The following is a 7491-nucleotide window of genomic DNA, read 5'->3' as shown; positions in this document are numbered from 1 at the left end:
TATATGCAAGTTATCTTTAAATTGGGATACATACATTTTTATTTTTAATTTTACTTCAAAGTTGTTCGAAGCAGTTTCATTAAAGGCAAAAAAACACAGCTAATTTTCTTTTAAAAAACAACATAAGCTGCTCCTTTGATTTCTTTCTACATTAAAAAAAAATGCTGTCTGAATATACTTCAAACATCATGAGGCAAACATTCTTTAATTAAATGTTGATTTTTCACATCATTAGCCAATTGGTTTTATTCTTTTTCTTCCCTTCTTATTTTGCGAACATCTGAAATTATCTTTTTTTTTAATAGTCCATTATGTATACTTTAGCTTTCTAAGTACACAGGGAACCTATATTTTCCCACACAACTATAACAAAAATTCATTTTTCTAATGATTTTAACTTATGCTCTTGACTCATCAGAAGGAATGCCAATTTTTCCTAAGGGAAGACTATGTTTTAACTATTTCTTAAATATTTCACATTTTCTAACTAGTTCAGGGTCAGATTCATTAAACCTTAAGTAAATTCATCTGAAAGTTTGGCTTTTCATTATTAATGCACTATTTTCCAACATTCTCTATTCTGTTACATCTTCCTAAGAGTAACTGGGACTGTTTAGAGTACTGGAGATAAACTGGTGAGAAAAAATCAAGCAGAAGAACCATGATGTAAAATGTAGCAGCGTGGACTTATTTCATTTTGTCCCTAAACAGAGGGTAAATGTGTGAATGTAACTGCACTTTCAGCAATTAAAAAAGTTACATAAAAATAGTTTTCACTTACTGGAACATGCTTCAGAATAGATTTCTCATTTGATTGCATAACCTGTTTCTGAGCTTCTTAAAGCAATCTGATTAATGTTAAAGACAAAATTAAAAACCATTTTTAGTCTTTTTCTTCCTTCAATACCTAGAAAAGAGGAAAATTTATGACTGTAGTTTAATTTTATTGCTACTGAATCTTTCTTAAAAATGAACTGGCAGATGCCATTACTAGGTTAATTGATTTAATAATGTTCCTGTGAATAAGCTAGCACTTCTGACTTGAATTGCTTTCTCAATTGATTGGTACTCTACAATAGAATTCTATAAAATGTATAGAAGGAGCAACAAGGAACTCAGCTCTGGATTTTTCAGTTAATTCATTAGCATTTAGAAGTCTAAGAAATCATTGCATTTTCAATTTGCTAAGTACATGGCATTTGTTACTAATAATTAGGCACATGCATTGCTTTTACATAGGCTCTTTAAAATGCAGTCTTGTAAGAATCACAGTAGAAAAAAAAGTGTGTTAATAACCTAGTGGTGCGTTTATTTTTCAAATGCCAGCAAGTAGCACCTTCTAGGGATTTACAAGATGGAAGAAATCAAGATCAGTTAAGGTAACCTGCAGGGCAGGCTTGGTTCCGGAAAAAGAGGAGGAAAGGGGAGTGTCACAGAGAAACTGCAAGACAGGAGCTGCCACCTGAGACAGGAGTCAGGGGATGGGGGGACATATCCAGTGGAGCACTGGGTCAGCAGGCAAGCAGGCAGGCTTCTCCTCACCCTGTGAGTTTCTGAGCCTTGGAACTTTGAGAGACTTTGGGGGAATGTGGAGGGTGTAGGTGCCTGGCTCCAGTTGCATCTGGGGTGGGGAACAGGATGATGAAGAAGTCCCCACCCCAGAGATCTTCAGTCACTGAGAGACAAGCTTGGGAGAGAGGGTGATACCACTCAGAGTTGAGGGAAGGGCACTTGGATGAAGTAGGCAAGGGGCAGGTATGGTGGCATCAATAGCTGTGGTGAGGGTGCAAGCCACAGAGGGAACAGTGGGGTTACAAGAGGCCGGGCCTGGGGATGGTGGACTCAGACCTTTAGATAGGCCTCTGAGGCCTGCTGTGATGGGGGCACCAGGCCCAGGAAGACCATGAACTCCTTACAGCACTGGCAGCTCACAATGACCCAGAAGGCCATCTGTGACCATAGTTTGTCCCTCTGGTACAGGAAGTTCCCCATCCAACTACTCAATCTTTGCCCAGGACCCACAGGAAAATCCTACATTTGGGGTTCACCATGTTCTCTTCAATGTCCTTTACAAGCATTATAGTCATGTAGTGCTATGTTTATATACTGTATATCTAATAGAGATTTCTTAATTAATTAATTAATTAATTTGCACCGGGTCTTAGTTGCGGCAGGCAGGAACCCTAGTTGCCCACACAGGCTTCTTAGTTGTGGCATGCGAACTCTTAGTTGTGGCATGCATGTGGGATCTAGTTCCCAATCTTTAGACTTCTGGATCTTATATTTGTTTTGTAATGAGCACTACAAGTAAATAAAGCATGCTTTCTGGCATATATAAACACAAAGTAGCCATTTTTCCACCTTGTCTTTTAAGGCTTAGCTCAATTCCCCTTCTTTAAGATACTTCTCTCCTTAGGGAATTATTTCTCTTTTCTGTGTTTTAATGGACTGTATGCATTTGTATTCACTTATCATGGTTTCTGCTATATTATATCATACAGATTTATTTGTCTATCTGTTCCACTAAGACTCCAGTAGAAGACACGGTATATAATAAATGCCCAACCATGTTTGTTCAATTAATTAACTCACAGTATTATAACACAACATGCTTCCTTGTTATCCTCTTAGTATATGGCTTCATTAACAAAATGTAATGACATCTTATTTTTGAGTGCTAATACATTTCTTGTTTAAGTAAGATTTCTTTCTTCTTATTTTGTATACTTATCAATCCTTGAACATAGAACTATCATGAAAGCGATATTGATGTGAAAATTTTATAAATTTTTAAATTATTGTTTTTAATTTCTCATATCATCTATATATTTATTAAATAAACATTCCGTATTTATAATGAGACCTTTATTTCTTTTGAGTGGATTAAACAACACAAATTTATTTTCTCACATTTCTGTAGGCTGAAAGATTAAGGTGCCATCAAAATTGGTTTCTGGTGAGACCTCATCCTGGTTTGTGGATCACTACCTTCTCTATGTCCTCAGATGGCCTTTTCTCTGTGCACACATGGGAAGAGAGATCTCAGCTGTCTCTTCCTTTTCTATTGGATTAGATTCTATTCTATCAGATTCCAGTTCTATCGGATTAGGGCCTCATCTGTTTTTATGACTATCTATAAATAGTCCTATAGATTAGGATTCAGACTGAAGGAGAATACTCTGCCTTCAAAAGACAGAAGAAATACTCTAAGTCAGAGAGGAAATCTTAGCACTAGTAGCTATGACCCTGGGTAAAGTATTTTTACTCTCCTGGGATCCCTTTCTTAAAATATTTAAATAAAGAAATCAAAACTCATTTTCCCCAGATTGGTCCTTGATAGCCACAGAAGAGAAAACCTTATTCAATTTCTTATTTAAAAATCAATTTTATCTATTAAGTATTTATTAAGCATTTATTGAGGCAGGTCCTATGTTAAGCACTGAGAATATTTCTAGGATAAAATGTACATAATCCCTGTCCTCATTGAGATCACATTCTCAAATAGGTGACAAACGTTAACTAAACAATATTTATACAATTAAAATTAAGAAAACCGCTATGAAGAGCAGAGAGAAATATTCTAGCTGTTCCAGAAATATTTCTTTAAGGTAGTTCCATTTCAAACCATTTAGGTACTATATTAGATTACTATTGCCACAAACGCAGTAGTTTGAAACAATACAAATTTACCATCTTACGGTTCTGGAGACCAGAAGTCCAAAATGATTCTCACTGGGCTAAAGTAAAGATTTTCAGGGATGCACTCCTTCTGGAGCAGAATTTGTTTCCTTTTTCAGCTTCTATAAATCACCCACATTCCTTTGTTTATAGTAAACTTCCTCCACTTCAAAGGCAGCAACTATGGTTGTCACACTGTTCTCATGCTGCCGTACCTGTGGTTCTCTCTCTTCTGCCTCCCTCCTCTACTTTTAAGGTGTCCTGTGATTACACTGAACCCATCTAAATAATCTGGGAACATCTGTCCATATCAAAGTCAGCTGATTTTATCAACCCTATTTCCATCTACAACTTTAGTTCTCATTTGCCATATAATCTAATATTCATAGGTTCCAGGTTTAGGATTCAGGCATCTTTGTGTGGCCATTATTCTGCCTACCACAAGTAGCAACGTAAATGAATGGGACTTCGCCCTGCAAAGGCAGGTAAGGAAGGAGAGCAGTTCAATCAAAGGAAACAACACGAGAGAAGACTGTAGACTGTAATAGAGTGGTATGACAAGGACAAAAGTGGTCTACCCCTCAAGCAGAGAGCATGGGTAAGAGTGAGACATGATCTGTTGACCTCATTACATAATGAGAATCGTTCTTTTGGCCAAAAAATACAGCCATTCACATTATCTAGTGACCCATAATTCCTGAAATTTCTAATGAAACTAGCATTTCCATCAGCAAGAATCTCAACAGTTAGTTATTTAAGTACAGGACATAGAACCAATATCAGAATGACTTAATCTGATGGCAAACATTTTGTTCCCTGTTCTTTTTTTTTTTTTTTTTTTTATTTATTTATTTATTTATTTATTTATTTTTTATTAACATCTTTATTGGGGTATAATTACTTTACAATGGTGTGTTAGTTTCTGCTTTATAACAAAGTGAATCAGTTATACATATACATATGTTCCCATATCTCTTCCCTCTTGCGTCTCCCTCCCTCCCACCCTCCCTATCCCACCCCTCCAGGCTGTCACAGAGCACCGAGCCAATATCCCCGTGCCATGCGGCTGCTTCCCTCTAGCTATCTACCTTACTACGTTTGTTAGTGTGTATATGTCCATGACTCTCTCTCGCCCCGTCACAGCTCACCCTTCCCCCTCCCCATAACCTCAAGTCCGTTCTCTAGGAGGTCTGCATCTTTATTCCTGCCTTACCCCTAGGTTCTTCATGACATTTTTTTTTTCTTAAATTCCATATATATGTGTTAGCATACGGTATTTGTCTTTTTCGTTCTGACTTACTTCACTGTGTATGACAGACTCTAGGTCTATCCACCTCATTACAAATAGCTCAATTTCGTTTCTTTTTATGGCTGAGTAATATTCCATTGTATATATGTGCCACGTCTTCTTTATCCATTCATCCGATGATGGGCACTTAGGTTGTTTCCATCTCCGGGCTATTGTAAATAGAGCTGCGATGAACATTTTGGTACATGACTCTTTTTGAATTTCGGTTTTCTCAGGGTATATGCCCAGTAGTGGGATTGCTGGGTCATATGGTAGTTCTATTTGTAGTTTTTTAAGGAACCTCCATACTGTTCTCCATAGTGGCTGAACCAATTCACATTCCCACCAGCAGTGCAAGAGGGTTCCCTTTTCTCCACACCCTCTCCAGCATTTATTGTTTCTAGATTTATTGATGATGGCCATTCTGACTGGTGTGAGATGATATCTCATTGTAGTTTTGATTTGCATTTCTCTAACGATTAATGATGTTGAGCATTCTTTCATGTGTTTGTTGGCAGTCTGTATATCTTCTTTGGAGAAATGTCTATTTAGGTCTTCTGCCCATTTTTGGATTGGGTTGTTTGTTTTTTTGTTGTTGTTGAGCTGCATGAGCTGCTTGTAAATTTTGGAGATTAATTCTTTGTCAGTTGCTTTATTTGCAAATATTTTCTCCCATTCTGAGGGTTGTCTTTTGGTCTTGTTTATGGTTTCCTTTGCTGTGCAAAAGCTTTGAAGTTTCATTAGGTCCCATTTGTTTATTTTTGTTTTTATTTCCATTACTCTAGGGGGTGGGTCAGAAAGAATCTTGCTGTGATTTATGTCATAGAGTGTTCTGCCTATGTTTTCCTCTAATAGTTTGATAGTTTCTGGCCTTATATTTAGGTCTTTAATCCATTTTGAGCTTATTTTTGTGTATGGTGTTAGGGAGTGTTCTAATTTCATTCTTTTACATGTACCTGTCCAGTTTTCCCAGCACCATTTATTGAAGAGGCTGTCCTTTTTCCACTGTACATTCCTGCCACCTTTATCAAAGATAAGGTGTCCATATGTGCATGGGTTTATCTCTGGGCTTTCTATCCTGTTCCATTGATCTATCTTTCTGTTTTTGTGCCAGTACCATACTGTCTTGATAACTGTAGCTTTGTAGTATAGTCTGAAGTCAGGGAGCCTGATTCCTCCAGTTCCTTTTTTTGTTCTCAAGATTGCTTTGGCTATTCGGGGTCTTTTGTGTTTCCATACAAATTGCGAAATTTTTTGTTCTAGTTCTGTGAAAAATGCCAGTGGTAGTTTGATAGGGATTGCATTGAATCTATAGATTGCTTTGGGTAGTAGAGTCATTTTCACAATGTTGATTCTTCCAATCCAAGAACATGGTATATGTCTCCATCTATTTGTATCATCTTTAATTTCTTTCATCAGTGTCTTATAGTTTTCTGCATACAGGTCTTTTGTCTCCTTAGGTAGGTTTATTCCTAGATATTTTATTCTTTTTGTTGCAATGGTAAATGGGAGTGTTTTCTTGATTTCACTTTCAGATTTTTCATCATTAGTATATAGGAATGCCAGAGATTTCTGTGCATTAATTTTGTATCCTGCTACTTTACCAAATTCATTGATTAGCTCTAGTAGTTTTCTGGTAGCATCTTTAGGCTTCTCTATGTATAGGATCATGTCATCTGCAAACAGTGACAGCTTTACTTCTTCTTTTACGATTTGTATTCCTTTTATTTCCTTCTCTTCTCTGATTGCTGTGGCTAAAACTTCCAAAACTATGTTGAATAAGAGTGGTGAGAGTGGGCACCCTTGTCTTGTTCCTGATCTTAGTGGAAATGCTTTCAGTTTTTCACCATTGAGGATGATGTTTGCTGTGGGCTTGTCGTATATGGCCTTTATTATGTTGAGGAAAGTTCCCTCTATGCCTACTTTCTGCAGGGTTTTTATCATAAATGGGTGTTGAATTTTGTCAAAAGCTTTCTCTGCATCTATTGAGATGATCATATGGTTTTTCTCCTTCAGTTTGTTAATATGGTTTATCACATTGATAGATTTGCGTATATTGAAGAATCCTTGCATTCCTGGAACAAACCCCACCTGATCGTGGTGTATGATCCTTTTAATGTGCTGTTGGATTCTGTTTGCTAGTATTTTGTTGAGGATTTTTGCATCTATGTTCATCAGTGATATTGGTCTGTAGTTTTCTTTCTTTGTGACATCCTTGCCTGGTTTTGGTATCAAGGTGATGGTGGCCTCGTAGAATGAGTTTGGGAGTGTTCCTCCCTCTGCTATATTTTGGAAGAGTTTGAGAAGGATAGGTGTTAGCTCTTCTCTAAATGTTTGATAGAATTCGCCTGTGAAGCCATCTGGTCCTGGGCTTTTCTTTGTTGGAAGATTTTTAATCACAGTTTCAATTTCAGTGCTTGTGATTGGTCTGTTCATATTTTCTATTTCTTCCTGATTCAGTCTTGGCAGGTTGTGCATTTCTAAGAATTTGTCCATTTCTTCCAGATTGTCCATTTTATTGGCAT

The 7491-nt window shown here is 37.0% G+C and overlaps 1 pseudogene; it reads right to left on the bottom strand.

Annotated features, from left to right (window-relative positions):
* Nucleotides 1-1474: 1474 nt before the first annotated feature.
* LOC132426273 (speedy protein C-like) lies at nucleotides 1475-2087 on the bottom strand (annotated as a pseudogene).
* Between the last annotated feature and the right edge of the window lie 5404 nt (nucleotides 2088-7491).

Source organism: Delphinus delphis, chromosome 5 (assembly GCF_949987515.2).
Source record: "Delphinus delphis chromosome 5, mDelDel1.2, whole genome shotgun sequence".
NCBI lineage: Eukaryota > Metazoa > Chordata > Mammalia > Artiodactyla > Delphinidae > Delphinus > Delphinus delphis.
The sequence above is the reverse complement of the archived record's forward strand: the minus strand, read 5'-3'. Positions and strand labels throughout refer to the sequence as shown.